The following is a 16,188-nucleotide window of genomic DNA, read 5'->3' as shown; positions in this document are numbered from 1 at the left end:
TTCAATAAATATACTGTCATTAAAATATATTAATACAGAAAAAAAAGATTCTGAAAGTTTATTAAATAATAATTTAATATTCATTTAGAATAGTAACAACAAACTATATTTTATTATATGATATGATATGATTAATATCATGTTTTTAAATATGATGGCTTCATTTTAAACATGGTGACTATTTCTAATATGGAGGTTCAATATAATATGACCTTTACCATCTGAATCTAACCATGTAATATCAACAAATGGAAAATTCAGCTATCTATTAATTATTATATTAATTACTGTGCATTTTAGTCCCAACAACAGAGCATTTTTACCCCAAATTGCATACTTTTACATTATGCTTCATTATTAAAAAACTGTTGCTTTAACTATCCTAAACAAGAATTGAAATCATAAAGAAATATCTGCATTCATTTTATCCATTCTACAATTTTATCCATTAAAATGTATCCATTTTAAAATACACACACACACGTCTTAAAATGTTTTGGAAAGTGCAGTATATGTTTTAATGTTTTGTTTGGTCTTGTTTTGCATGAAAGGTCTATGTAACAAATCCTAACCAGACACCTGCTGAAAAAGTGGAAGTGGAGTTCAGTCCTGGAGGGAGCAGAGTTCACACGCAGGTCAACGGCATTGCGAAGTTTGCCGTGAACACTCTGATAGGATCTTCAACACTGGAGATCACTGTAAGACCATTTCAACTGCACTGATGTTTCTCTGGTGATCAAGTGTAAAATAGATCAGTTAACAAACCGCAAAAAGTTGATCTAACTCAAAAAACTAAGGCAACCTATCACGAACAGAAGTTAACTCGACTAGCTACAATATTTTCTATGTAATGCACGTTCTAAAATTAAAAGCAAACATTTATGCTAATAGACAAGTGTATTTAACATGTTGCATTGAGATGTGGAGTATCTCAGCACATGTAAAACTTTAAATATAACTCTGATGCACATGATAGCTAGCTGACAGTGACAGCAGTATACATTAGGCCAATAAAACCTAAAGCAATAAATAGTCTTAATAATAATTCACATAAAATGTTTTTAAGCTGCAGTGCATGCTGGGAACTGGTGAAAATGTTTGTTCAGTTGACTCAATCTGAAAAGTTGGGAGAACTATGGATATGTTGTGAATAAATAATTAAGTATCTAAGTAAGTTAACTAAGTAAGTATTTTTGTTCAGTTCACNTCAGAAGCAACGCATTTGTTCTTTCCAGGCAAAAACAAGAGATCCACAACTAGCGGACAATCAGCAGGCAGTGAAGAAGATGACGGCTCAGGCCTACAAGACTAAAGACGGCTCCAACAACTACCTGAACATCGACATTGATGCTGCTGAGCTTCGGATCGGAGATTTAGTGAAAGTCTTTCTGCACACTCAACAAAACCCAGGAGTCAGGGATTACACTTTCATGGTGAGGGACATGTTATTGATTTGAGTAAATCTTACAAATAAATCTATTTTTTCATCTGATTCTTTTTCAGATCTTAAGTAAAGGTCAGATCCTTCAGGCAAACAGGTTTAAGCACAGAGGACAACCTCTAGCGACTCTATTACTGCCAGTAACCAAAGACATGGTGCCATCCTTCCGCTTTGTGGCTTATTATCATGTGGGCTCGTCTGAGGTGGTGTCTGATTCAGTCTGGGTCGATGTGACGAACACGTGCATTGGAACAGTGGGTGAACCATCACAAGAAATAGACGATGTGCCAATCAGCTCGGTCTGACTCAGTGATTCTTGTTCCCAGCTCAAACTTAAGGTGCAGGACGAGAGGAATATCTATTTTACAGGAGACGAGGTTGAGCTGCAGATAACTGCAGATCCCGAAACCAAAGTTTGTCTGGTGATGGTTGACAAGGCTTCTCACGTCCTCAACAAAAACAGACTCACTCAGTCAAAGGTGAACGAAGTTCATCAGCATCTAAACCGTCACAGAATGCTTGAGATAAGTTTATCTTTTTCCTTTAGATCTGGGATGTGATAGAGAAGCAAGACACCGGCTGTACGGCGGGAGGAGGAAGGGACAGTATGGGCGTTTTCTCTGATGCAGGTCTGATGTTTGAGTCCAGCACTGCAGGAGGAACCAGCATCAGAACAAGTATGTGTGCATCCTCATTTCCAGTTTAAATATATTTTATTCAGTGAAAGGTCACTTTTAATGAGCACCATGCAGTAGACATAGTGGCCTACATCAGAGTTAGACATTTGAGACATTCAATGTTGAATTCACTGAACATTTAATAGTTTAGTATTTGCCAGTGAATGCATCTATAGATAGTTTCAGCTTAGAAATCGGCTTTTGCTGCTGTTCTATAAATGTTTTATCCTCCAGGCCGAACACTATGAATAGGTTAACTAATTAACCTTTTTGTGCCTTGTTAATATTTTGTAAATTACTGCTTTACGTACACATTAGAGAGTTATATGCTAATTTAATTCTACTGAATTTTCCTCTAGCGCCAGATTGCCCCGTCCTTTCAAAGAGAAGACGGCGATCATACGGTAAAAAATAAAAATTAAATATTAAACATGTTTTCTGAGTTCATCTGTGCTGTTTTTTTCTTGACAGTTAAAACAGGTTATAGAGCCTACTGAATCATTTTCAGACGTAACTCTTTCAGCAAATTACATTTACATTTAGTCATTTAGCAGACGCTTTTATCCAAAGCGACGTACAAATGAGGTAGGCAATAGAAGCAATTTATATCAACAAAAATTAGCAAGTGTCTCAGCCAGCAAAAGTTATTAAAAGATTGATTGTTGAGAGTAAGATGCAGCCTGATTCTAGTCTCATGATTCCCAATTATTTATATTCACAATTTCTATTATTTTTGTATGCTTTAATTTTTGATTTGAAACAAATTAGGCGGCAACATTAATTAAAGTTTCTTAAATGTCTAGATCTTGTTATCTTCATCTCCTGCTCCATAAAGCCACTCCCATAATATCTGTCACCATTTAAATTAATGATTAACTATAGCATGTGTGTAAGACTCCAATACAGTTGTAAAGTAATTGTTTTATCATGAATAAATATTNAATAAAGTAGCATTGGCTGGGACATATTTGAAGTATCAATTCTGCTTATAAAACCGCAATCTGATTCCTGTAAGATGTTTATAGCTATATTTAACATAGATTAAAATTATTAGAGACTTTAGACTGGTTTTGTGCTCCAGTGTCACAGATGTGTTTTCAGATCCCAGAGAGATTAATCATTTGTTTTTGGTACAACTATATACAGATGATGAAGATGATGAATATTATTATATAGACTCCGAAGACATTATGCCACGTACACAGTTTCCTGAGAGTTTTCTTTGGGAGGAGTTTGATTTTGGAAACTAGTAAGTAAGAGTTTTTTTTTTTTTGACAACAGTTTTGCATTAAACTGAATCATGTCAGTCTTTGCTTGTGAGCTGAAACTTATTGTCTGTCACTTCCTCATATTCCAGCGGATCAATCACAAAGACATTCTTCTTGAAAGACTCTGTTACTACCTGGGAGATCCTGGCTGTCAGTCTGTCACCAACACTTGGTAAAGTGAAGCTGCAAATGCTTTAAACGACATTAGGACCCTATTTTTTCTGAGCTCCTTTTTAATAGTTTAATTAAATTATACTAATCTAAAAGGAAGTATACTTAATTTAAATCACGAAAACTTTTAACCTCAATTAATTAAGAAACATACTACCTTTCACACAATTCACAAAAACATATTACCATTCACAGAAATTATGGGGTCCTATGACCTTAGCATCAAGGGTCTGCTGCTTTAAATCCTTCTGTGTGTCTGTGTGTCTGTGTGTTACGAAACGGACCTTCACACAGAGGTAGGTGAAATAATTAAAAGGTTTTATTGAGACAGATAAGAATAGTTGATGACAAGGAATGGACAGGAGGTGAGTATGTTTGTCTGGAGAATGATGAAACTTTTTCTTATAACAGAATAGTTGCAGCTTGGATCTGGACATGGAGGATCTGAAGCACACACAGGATCTGGAGGATAATACAAGTTTTCAAGGTAAATAGAATCAAGGATGTTAACCCAGAGAACCCAAGACCATTCTTTGGGACCGTACACTTTCCAATGCACCATATACACTAGTCTACTGCCACAGCATCGAGACTCCACAATTTCCTTGGCCTTGCAGACGGTACCTCTGCAGCGATCAGCTTGGATCTTTTGGACCCTAGCTCTCCCGAAACGAATGGCCAGCAACTGGTAATTCAGGAATAACGGGGGCTGGAAACCAAGTACACACTGGAAAGGAGTTAGTCTAGTAAATGGCTGTTACAGGGAATTCTGAATGCACTTGGGCCAGCCCAATAACTGGTTCCAGGAGTTCTGGTGGCCATGAGAAAAGGCTCAACCAAGGGCTGTTGGGCACGGATAATGGAGAGAGTTTGCCAGCTGGAAGATGACAGGGATTCTTGGCCATGGCACACTCCTACAAACAGGACAATGCATCAGCTTTAAGCTGGCACATAGATGGAGGCATGGAGGGCTCCCCTGCTGCTGCAACAACTCCAGTGGTTGATGCATCGATCTCCCCTATAAAGCATAATTCAGGTTTGGGATGTACAAGAAGAGTACTGCTGGTGAAGGCACTCTTGATGGTATTAAAGGCTCCAGTGGCTTCCAGGGAATAGCACAGAGACTTGGGCTTCCTCTTGAGAAGGATTGTGGGGACTGGCAATGGAACTGTAATTCTGGATAAAACGCCGGTAGAAGTGGACAAATCCAAGAACTCCTTGAAGTTCTTTGACTGATGTGGGTCCATCTGCACACCTTGGTGGTTAATGATATACACGAGGAATGGTATTGAGGTCTGATGAAAGGTACATTTCTTGGCTTTGAGGAAGATATTCCTGTAGCTTCCTTAGGACCTCCACAACGTGCTGGCAATGTTCTGCTTCACTCTGGGAGTATATCAGTATGACATTGATGTAGACGAGAACTAACTTATGGAGAAACTCCCGGAGGACCTTTTGCATAAAATCTTGGAATACGGAGGGAACGTTGAGTAATCCATAGTGCATAATGAGATCCTCATAATGGCCGGTAAGGATCACAAAGGCTGTTTTGAGTGGTAGTTTGACACTGGAGTCGAGGAGGTCAGTGATTGTAGCAGAGAAGTCAGAGTCAATAAACATTATGCAAGTAGTGAAGGGGTACCGCCATGGGACTGTTGAATGATGACGGCGAAGAAGTGCTTGGTGCTGGCGGCTTGCTGGTGGAGACTTGTGGATGCTGGAGCACTCTGCGAAATGAATCCACAAATTCCTGGAATGGATCAACCATACTTGTACTGTGTCAGCAGTGCCAATCTAGCCTTCTGTTACGCAATTGACCTGGACACAGAGGTAGGGTTTTATTGACACAGATGAGAATAGTTGATGACGAGAAATGGACAGGAGGTGAGTACTGATGCTGAGACATCAGTTGTTTGGAGAAAGATGAAACTTGAATATTTCTCATAACAGGACATTTGGAGCTTGGAACTGGACATGGAGAATCTGGAGCACAAACAGCAAACACACATGATCTGGAGGATAACACAAGAGGTAAGTTTTCAAGGCAAGTAGCAAACAGCTTAACTCAGTAGCGCGTCAACAAGGTCTACTTTGTGTATAAACAAGACCAGACACTGAGGGAACTGTGGCATGTGCTTGTATGCAGAGTCTTAATAATCTGATGATGGGATTCAGGTGTGCCTGGTTAGTACTCAGGTGACAGGGAGCATTTTTGTTGGCTGACAGTGGTGCTGGATGGTGGTTGGCTGTTCGAAGAGCCTGGTAGATCCGTAACGCTGTGTTTTTTCTCAAAGGCATCTGTGTGGCAGAACCCAAAGAGTTGATAGTTTCTAAGAGCTTTTTCATTGACCTCAAGATGCCTCATTCAGCTGTACGTGGAGAACAACTGGAAATCAAAGCCATTATTTACAACTACACCCGAAGGAAGCTGAAGGTAGATCTGATTTGATAGTAAAAATGCATTTGGAATTCTGTGCTGTGTCTGATATGTGTCTAATAAGATCAGTCACAAACATGATCTAATGTGTAGTGTCTTACTAACTCACTGCCATGAACTTTTCTTCTCTCTCTTCATGTTTTATCCATTTTCATTACTGCTAAAGAAACTCTTAATTGTTTCTAAAAGTCCTGGTCCATACCCCTAATAAAAAAAAACTCTTTTAAAGGTTAAGATGCTTTCTGAATTACTTTTTCTTTACTAAGATCTTTTGTTTAATTTTAACAGGAAACACACACATTTCTAAGAATTTTCTTACAATGTTGTCACTAGGAGCAACTCTTAGCCCTAAGATTTTTCATGAATATCGGCCCAGGACTTCAATAAAATAAAGGCATACTGTCCTGTGTTACAACAGAAATACTCTCGATGATCACATGTGTTTTAATAGATTGAAGTTTCCTCTAGATGTGAGTTTCATACTTCTGTTTTCTTCAGGTGCGTGTGGAGTTCATGGAAAACAGAAGATGTTTGCAGCTTTGCCACTAAGAGAGGCAAATACAGAACACTAGCATATGTTGACAAAGACTCCAGTATATCCGTGCCATATGTGATTATTCCCATGAAACTGGGAAATCACATGATTGGGGTGAAAGCTTCAGTATATGACTTTGAAGATGGAGTGAGAAAGCTGCTGAAGGTGGTGGTATGTCTGATGGGACTGTCACTTTTAGTATTAGGTTCATTTGTTTTGATCTATAGATGTTCGTTATATTTTCAATAGTTAAACTAGAGCATCATATGTATTTTCTCTCTGTCTTTCTTACTTTCAGCCAGAGGGTGTGCTGGTTTCTTCACGCAGACAAAACATGGAGCTCAAAGCCATTGAGGCTGGTGAGATTGACTGTGAAGCACACAATAATATCAGTGTGTTATACTTTAGTTATACAACACTAGAGACATTACACTTGTAGGTATTATCACTTTTAGCCTACCCAGAGATCACCATATCTTGCTCAATACCCACTGAAACCATACAAAATGTGATTAAAACCTGACTCACGACTTTTCCTCCATCATGCTGTTCTCCTCTATTTCTTCTCTCAAACGGATCAGGAGAAAATCCTTTAGTTTTTAAAGCTGTCATACCAGCTGATCGCCTTCCAGACACACCTGCTAACACCAAGATCTTAGTTACTGGTAAGGTTAATGACACTTTCATGAATGTGTAGTGATTATTTCTTTGCATGCATGTTTTCAGAGAGATAAAGTGTACATCTAGAGTAATGTCAAAGGACTCTTATACAGTACTTAAAGGAGTAGTCCACCCCAAAATGTACATGTTGTTATTACCCCCCTTTTTCATTCCAAACCTATATAAGCTTTTTGTCTTAAGAACACAATTTAAGAGTAATGAACACTGAAATCAAGTAATTTCCAATTGAAAAAAACAGTCAAGGTCCACAAAATTATGAAAGAACTATTCAGTCAGAATAGTTCATTTGCCATCTGTGGTTTAATCGAACTTAATGAAGGAACGAGAAAACTAAAATAATGACATTATTCAAAAATTTTGGAAAATACCTCTGCAAGCAAAGAGCGTACGCAGATAGTGAGACACGTAGAAAACATATCTTTGTTTTGCAGTTGGTACAGGAACGTATACGTAGTTTGTTGTAGTAAGCCCCTAACTACATTACAGATCAGATGTACATGAAGCCAAGATGGATAGATGATCTGGACTAACAGTCTCTTTCAGTCTATTTCCAGATACAAGACCTGTTACATACATAAGTGTTACATACAAATATAAAGAAACTGAATCCTCCTATGTTCCCTCTTTCATTTCTCCAGCTAAAGACGCTAATCAGACAGTGGAGCAGGCCATCAGCGGGAGCTTCATGGGCCGGTTTATTCTTCTGCCTAGTGGTAATGGAGAGGAGAACATGATCTTCATGACTCTGCCTCTCATTGCCACTTATTATCTGGACATCACCAATCAGTGGGATACTGTTGGCTTGGAGCGGCGTAGTGAAGCGCTCGACCACATTAACACAGGTATACGGAGAGAAAAATCATTCAGCAACATTATTTGATACTATTGGATGAGAACTCAACTGAGCTGACCTTTAGGGCTGCTTTACAGCTGAATTGCACTTGTTTTTTAATTAATGGGTTTAATCAACACTAAAATGACACTATCATTGAATTGATCTCGGTTTGCGTCATTGCATCCCCCATTTCAGTAAAGCTGCTTTGAAACAATCTGTACTGTATAAAGCACCATTATTAATCGATCAATCAATAAATAAATTAAAAAAGAATCTGAAAATGATTTGCACTAATACTAAAGTTCTCCTAAAGATGCTCTGCTGAAAACGTTAGACTAAAAGGGAAGAGGAAATATGTAGATAATAAATAAATGTTCTTTCTTTATCCTTTTTTGCTTTGAGGTTATCAGAGGCAGCTGGTTTACCGTAAACAAGATGGATCCTACGCTGCATGGATAAACAGACCAAGCAGCACCTGGTCATTACTTATAGATAAACTTGTTTTCATGTTTCTCTTGTTAGATTACATCATAATAATTATATTGTGTTTGATTGTCTGTTAAAGGTTGACAGCATATGTGGCCAAAGTCTTCACCATGGCTGGTGATCTTGTTATAGTAGAGGATAATGTTATGTGTAGTGCTCTCAAGTGGCTGCTTCTCAACAAACAACACGCAGACGGCTCTTTTAAAGAGGATTCGGCTGTAATTCAACAACAGATGATGGTAAGTTGAATGTTGCTGGATGTGTCCATCTGTGTCCACAAAAGAAAAATGCAATGAAACCAAACCAGTGATTTATTTTGTTATGGTTCATGGTACTAGAGCAAATTGGTCCCGTCTGTTTTCAACATTTCTGTTACCCACAGAAGCCAAAGTCACATCAAGACCGGCATACTGCACTTTGTTGTACTGAACAGTTCACTTTTTAGACAACAAAAAAGTAATGACTTTTGCCCTGAGCATAAAATGAAAACTACTTCACTCGAGTCGGTTCATGTGGATATAGTAGATCAAAATAAGATATACAAGTGTGCTGTAAATTCAGCTTTTTCATCACAGGAGAGTTTGTACTTGAGTCACAGGGAGATTTCAACTGGACAGTTAAGTTTAAGTTGGCTGACCAATTTGTTTTTGTGATGGAAAATGTAACTGACACCCAGCTGTTTGCCAGACAATTGTTTGCTAAAGAAGAGAGTAAATATTAATTTAATGTTGATATCGCACAGTTGACATCTAACAGGATCTTAAGGCAAAAATGAACACCATAAAAAAGGCCCTTCAAATTCAAGATGTACACCAACTCTGTCAAGATTAATAAATTCAAATGTAGAAAGTGTAAAATGCAGCATTACCTTTAGATCTACTCATGTTGTAGATTTTTTAGAAACGTTTTTTTCGTTTATGGGTACAGTTAGGTTTAGGGGTAGGGTTTGGGTTCTATATTTTTGGAGAGTAATATTGATTCAGGAACATTTCTTATTTGGAAAAATTGCATGCTTAACACAATGGCATCTGATTTAATGTAAAAATATCCATATATAAACATGCAATTCACCAGTTTATTTCTGCTTTATTCCAGGGTGATGTACAAAGAACAGATGCCGTTGTCTCTCTGACAGCCTTTGTTGCCATTGCCATGCAAGAGTGTAGGAAGTTCTGTGATGGATCAGTTTCTGTAAGCAAATTTATTTCACCACATGCAGATTTATGCTTTAACCTCTTTTCATGCAACATGTCACAGAGATCAGATATTCACATTCTTACCTCAACAAAATAATCTTGTGGCCATGACATATTATCATGTTCTCAATGACCTTCCCACAAATTAATCTCATGGCCACCTCCCTTGATCATGTTGCCTTGATTTGAAGTCCATAAGTTTTGAGTCTTTGTTGCCATCTCTGTTTGAAAATCTTCATATATTTTGGTATTAAGAGCACGTCCTCTTTATGTTGAATCATGTATGTATGTTTATTCCCCAATTGTAAGTCGCTTTGGATAAAAGCGCCAGTAAAATGATGAAATGCAAATGTTGGTGAATGTTGAAAGATGCTGATACAAGAATTTAATTTTATGCACACTTTTATAGGCTCTGGATGAAGGTATCAGGAAGGCTGTTTATTTCTTGGAATTTCGACTTCCAAAACTGACCAATCCTCACGCTGTTGCGATTGCATCCTATGCCATGGCCAATGCTGACAAACTAAATAAAGATATCCTGATGAGACACTCCACCCAAGAAGGAGGTCGGTAAATTCATCAGCATTTGTGTTTTGCACAATGTACAACAGTAGTCACTCAGATCCAATTGTGAATAATGGAAGAATTATTCGTTTGTGGAGGAATGACAAATGTGTTTCTAATGCAGTGTTGTGTTTGATACAGCCGGCCGGTCCTGGACTGTCCCTGGACATCTTCATCCCTCACTAGAGGCAACGGCGTATGCTGTGCTGGCGCTCGTGAAGGCAAACGACTTTGATAAAGCAGGAGAGGCAGTGCACTGGATGAAGAGACAACAGGCTGACTATGGATCTGGCAACACACAGGTACACTACCGACTGTGATGAACTCCAGGGGCCTCGCTTGTAAATATATTGGCACAGATTTAGGCGTACATCTAGCTTTAGTGTGAGCATATGAAATCTGCTGAGAGTTTTACACATGAGGCCTGTAGGACTGATGCTGAGGGACAGGATTTGAATGCTTTTCTGTCTTTTTTAGGCAACCATTATGGTGTTCCAGGCGGTGGCAGAGTATCACGCGCAGATAAAGGACCAACAGAACCTCAATCTGGATGTGGAGCTGTCCACATCAGGAAGTGTCAGACCTGTTAGATGGCATTTTGATAGATATAATATGCATCTTATGAGGTCACACACGGTAAGAAGTTACTCATACTAGAGTCAAATGGCTTGCTGCTCATGTCAGTTGTGTGTTTTTGTGGCAGAAGTCAATTAAAGGAGACATATTATGGTCCCTTTTACAAAATGTAATAAGTCTCTAATGTCCCTAGAATGTATCTGAGAAGTTTGGCTTTCAGAGGCTTGTTTGATCAATAAAATATGATCTCTATTACCGATTGACTAAACAGCTGGAGATAGGCGAGGACTTCAGTGTAACTGCTCGAGGATCTGGAATAGTCACTGTCTCGGTGAGCGTTTATACAGTCAACAGCAAGAATAAAGCCTTTGAACTTGTGGTTTGAGACATGCTGCTGTTTTCAGGTTCACACCATGTACTACACCAGACCTGTTGAGAAGAAGTCTGACTGTACATTCTTCAACATGACTGTTAAAATGGAGAAAGACCACGAAGGTAAGATTGAGTTCATGCCCTTCCTGTGCTAAAAGAAAACCTCCACAATACTTCATTGTTTTCATTTTAATTAATAACGTGTTTTATTTTTTAGCAAGACAAGGAGCCATTGAAACATACAAGTTTACTTTGGATTTCTAGTATGTAAACAAACATCCTAATACATTTATTATTAGATAAAATGTCTTATTTGTTATTTACCATTTAAGCTGTTTTCACACTTTTATTTATTTTTTGATTTATAACTATATATTCTAGATTCATTACATGTAAAGTAAAATATTTGTATCATCTTAAGCTCATGAAAGTCAAAAATCCAGTTTCTCAAAATATTAGAATTTTTACATTTGCACTTAGTTAAATGACCATCCATACAGTATAGATTCCCAGTATCTCTTGTTCTCCGAAGTCACAATAATGAGGAAGACTGCTGAATTCATTTGGAAATTAAGGTCTGGAGTCCGGAGGAAGACCGGAGAGGTGCAGAAGTCCAGTGAGAGGCTTCTGATGTTGGTGATGGTTTGGGCCGCTGTGACATCTACTGGTGTTTGTCTATTATGTTTTATCAAATCTAAATTTAATACAGCCTTCTACCAGGTGATTTCAGAGCACTTGATGCTTCCATCTGCTAAATAAACTTTGTGCAGATGCTGATTTCCTTTTCCAGCAGAACTTAAGCACCTGTCCACAAAGGCAAGACTACTTCCAAGTGTTTTACTGACCATGATATTCCTTTGGACTGGTCAATTAACTTGCCTGACCTGAAGCCCATATGAAGCCTATGGGATATTTAGCCCTAAGTACTTATTTCATGACTTAACTTTTTCTGAAGAAGCTGAAATGTTATGTTTTTCAAATTATTTGATCTTAGGGAATATTCTAACATTTGAGATACTGGATTTTTAACTTTTATTAGCTGTAAACTCTAATGTATGTGTGATGTGCATATTTATTATGTATCAATCACTTTTATTTATATAGTGCTTTTAGAAATACTGATTGTATCAAACAGCTGAAGTAACGTATAAGAATAAGTGATAGTGATGTATAATGACGAGATTAAACACTTTTTTTATGAAATGCAGAGAGGTCTATAATCGCTAAAAATTACATGTCCCCAACTGCAGAGCCTGATTTTGCTGAGTTTGACATGTTCCTGGATCAACAAGATTGTGATTAGCCCATCAGATTTGAAGAACCAGTTTATAGTTCATGTTGACCTAGGAACACATGAGGTGCATCCTCAACTAAGCAAACCAGAGTCAACTTAATTTCCAGATAAATTTTAAATGTCAGATTGTGCAAAGGACTTGTAGTGCATGTGTCTGGTTCTGGTGATCTGTCCACTGGGCTCAAATAGGTATTTTGGTCTCTGAAGAAGTTCTGGTCATCTTTGAGCCATCTGATCTGGATACGAACTGAGAAACAGAATAAGAAACAGAAACAGAATAATAATTGCGTAGATTCCATTCTTTTTTACTATGTAATTGTGTACATAGTGTGTTATGGGGTGTTCCTAGTTCCAGCTGATCTAATTAATGCAGCCTAACAATCCTTTAATGGACTTGAAGAATAGAAACTCATTAGTGTGTTATGTGTAAACCAGATTAAACAGATGGTTATTTAATCAGCGTCTGATTTAAAGAGATTTAAAGTGTGTCTGCCTCCCGAACAGGGTTAGGAAGATTGTTCCAGTGTTTGGGTGCTAAAGAGGAAAAAGATCCACTGCACGCAGTGGGTTTTGATATTCTAGGCATATATAGACACACACATATAGTTTATACATTTATACATTTACATTTAGTACATTTATATTATCATATTGTATATTATATATTCAATATATGTAATGTATATAAACATAGCTTATTTCTCTTAAATATAAACATGCTTGTGTATTTGTATTTATATACAAATAATAAATATTCACATTATACGCACATATATTGTGTAAACATGATGAGATTAATCAAGATTAATTGTTTGACAGCAATTATAAATAAATAATAGAATTATAAATAAAAACATGCCAAAACTACAGATGGACACACATCTTCTCACCAGCTGCTGGACATGATGGCTAAAAGAGAGAGTCGTCAATTAAAAATCCTGAGATACTTACAGACACGCAAACAAAACAAAGTTATAACAAAAAGAATACTACTAGTTTATATCAAAGAAATTGTGGTAGAAATTAGAGATGATTAAATTCAACAATTCCTTTGCATAAGTTACACTGCACCATATTAAAACAAGCTGTAACTAGATAAAGACTTGCTACAGATTCAGAGCAAAAGCTCTAGTATGAAAACAGCTGTAAATGCAGAGGAAATGGAACAAACTACAAAAAGAGTTAATAATCATCATCTTCACAGCTACAGAAATGATAAAACTGATGCCACCATGACTGTTCTGGACATTGGCTTACTGACTGGATTTGATGTTGATGAAAAAGATCTTAAAGAGGTATTTTGATGACAAACTGATGCCTCACATCTGTATTTAAAACAAGATGAATCTAATACTCATCTGCAGACAGGACATTAAGCATTTTCATCATGTCATGTTTTTTTATGTTCTTGCACTCAGTTGTCTTCAAGGANAGCAGACATTAAGCATTTTCATCATGTCATGTTTTTTTATGTTCTTGCACTCAGTTGTCTTCAAGGAAGGAGAGATACATTCAGAAATATGAAAAGAATAGAGGATCTCTCACTCTCTACTTAGACAAAGTAAGTCAGCAAACTGTTGATTTTGTAAACTGGTTTGATCTTATTTCTTTTTGATTTTTTTGTTTCTGAAGTGCTTTAATAATATCCAGTAAATACATGTTCACCATTTTAGTCCATTGTGACCTCCATATTATAGTCAAATCTGTGAGCTGGCATCATTGTCCGTTATCAAGGAAGTTTAGGTGGAGATCGAAGGCTTGGAGGGAACTCCCACTCAGACTCCTGCAACTGAGGTTGAGCTACACCTGGTTTCTGGGAGCTACACTGAGGACATTTTTGTAACGGACCTGATAGTATGATTTGGATAAGTATTATGAATCTCCTGAGTCTCTGCTAGTTCTGTCCAGCTCTCCTGCATCTCCTGAGCTCCCACCCAGCTTCCCTCTTCTGCCTCTAAAAGCAGCCAGTTCCTCAGCCTCATCTCCACTGGTGCCTCAGAGGCCCTCAGCTCACCCTCAGTCAGCACCACCTGGGCACATTGATCCACCTTGTGGCTTCTAGTCTTTGGTGCTGCCTAGGCATGAGGATCCCCTGTCTCCGATTCCAGCGCATGAGTCACAGACTCCACATGGGCCCTTCGACCCTTAAGCTCTGCCTTGGTTTCTAGCTGGCTCGTCTCCATGGTGGACCCTCATCCCAACCAGCTCCACACAGCTCCTCATCCCTCTGGCTCCACCTTGATCAGTTGTCAACCATCTGCCACCTCGGTACACCACTCTTCCAGTTTCGCCTTGTCACTCCATGCCTCTAGCTCTCTCAGGCTTCTCCCTCCCTCCGGCTTCACCTTCATCCTCGGTTGCTCCAGCTACGCCTTCAGCTCCATGTGGGCCACTTTTCTGGCTGGCCTCTGGATTTCCATTTGGCTCCTCCTGCTCCAGTCTCCTCCCTCCATCTATAATGAACTATTCCTCTGCTTGTCCCTTACCTTTCCCATGGCTGCCTCCTAACCCCCATCCTCCCCAATTTGTCAGTGGAAAGATGGTTATGGTTATGTTTTGTCTGCAAACTCGCATGGATTCATTTATAAAAAAAAATCTACAGGTGCTTCTCAATAAATTAGAATGTTGTGGAAAGTTCATTTCAGTAATTCAACTCAGATTGTGACATTTGTTTATTAAATAATTTCATTGCACACAGACTGAAGTAGTTTAAGTCTTTGGTTCATTTAACTGTTGTGATTTTGGCTCACATTTAACAAAGTTTTTCTGAGCCTTCAAAATGGTCTCTCAGTTTGGTTCACTAGGCTACAGAATCATGGGGAAGATTGCTGATCCGATAGTTGTCCAGAAGATAATCATTGACATCCTTCACAAGGAGGGTAAGCCACAAACATTCATTGTCAAAGAAGCTGGCTGTTTACAGAGTGCTGTATCCAAGCATGTTTACAAAGAGTTGAGTGGAAGGAAAAGTGTGAAAGAAAAAGATACACAACCAACCGAGAGAACCACAGCCTTACAGAATTTTTAGTGAACTTCACAAAGAATGGACTGAGTCTGCCAAGGACTTTGACAACAGTCATCGTATTCCTCTTGTCAAGCCACTCCTAAACCACAGACAACATCAGAGACATCATCATCGAAAGTTGGTTAAATGACCATGGTGTGCTTGAGTGGCCAGCAAACTTACCAGACCTGAACCCTATAGAATCTATGTGGTACCGTTGAGGAAAATGAGAAACAAGAGAACAAAACAATCCAGACGAGCTAAAGGCCACTGTTAAAGAAACCTGGGCTTCCATTAAAGCAAAAGGTGCCCCTACTAAGTATTGACTATATGTGCAATAAATGAACATACTTTCCAACAATGCACTAAAAATGTTTTTTATGAAGTATTCTAATTTGTTGATATGGTCGATTTTTGTTAAATGTGAGCCAAAATCATTACAATTAAAAGAACCAAAGACTTAAACTACTTTTTACTGAAATATATGAACATTTCCACAATTTTCTAATTTATTGAGATGCACCTGTATATCTTCTCCTGTATACCGTAGTCTGTCATGTTATCCTGTTGCCACATGTGACAGCTACAAATTTGTTGCTTTATTTGATTTATTATTATTATTATTATTATTATTATTATTATTATTATTAT

At 38.0% G+C, this 16,188-nt stretch overlaps 1 protein-coding gene, 1 long non-coding RNA gene and 1 pseudogene across 2 annotated transcripts in view; 2 read left to right on the top strand and 1 right to left on the bottom strand.

Annotated features, from left to right (window-relative positions):
• The window catches only part of LOC122327901, a 359,865-nt gene that overhangs the window by 48,406 nt on the left and 295,271 nt on the right, over positions 1-16,188 (bottom strand).
• Positions 572-16,188, top strand: part of LOC122328025 — a 22,713-nt pseudogene continuing 7,096 nt past the window's right edge.
• Positions 11,917-13,964, top strand: LOC122328049. Its single transcript, XR_006247764.1, has 3 exons — positions 11,917-12,162; positions 13,738-13,828; positions 13,952-13,964. It is a non-coding gene; the product is annotated as an uncharacterized LOC122328049 (long non-coding RNA).

The sequence above is a fragment of the Puntigrus tetrazona genome, chromosome 22 (genome assembly GCF_018831695.1).
Source record: "Puntigrus tetrazona isolate hp1 chromosome 22, ASM1883169v1, whole genome shotgun sequence".
NCBI classification, from domain to species: Eukaryota; Metazoa; Chordata; class Actinopteri; order Cypriniformes; family Cyprinidae; genus Puntigrus; species Puntigrus tetrazona.
Note: the sequence above shows the minus strand (reverse complement) of the source record. Positions and strands in the feature narration are given on the sequence as shown.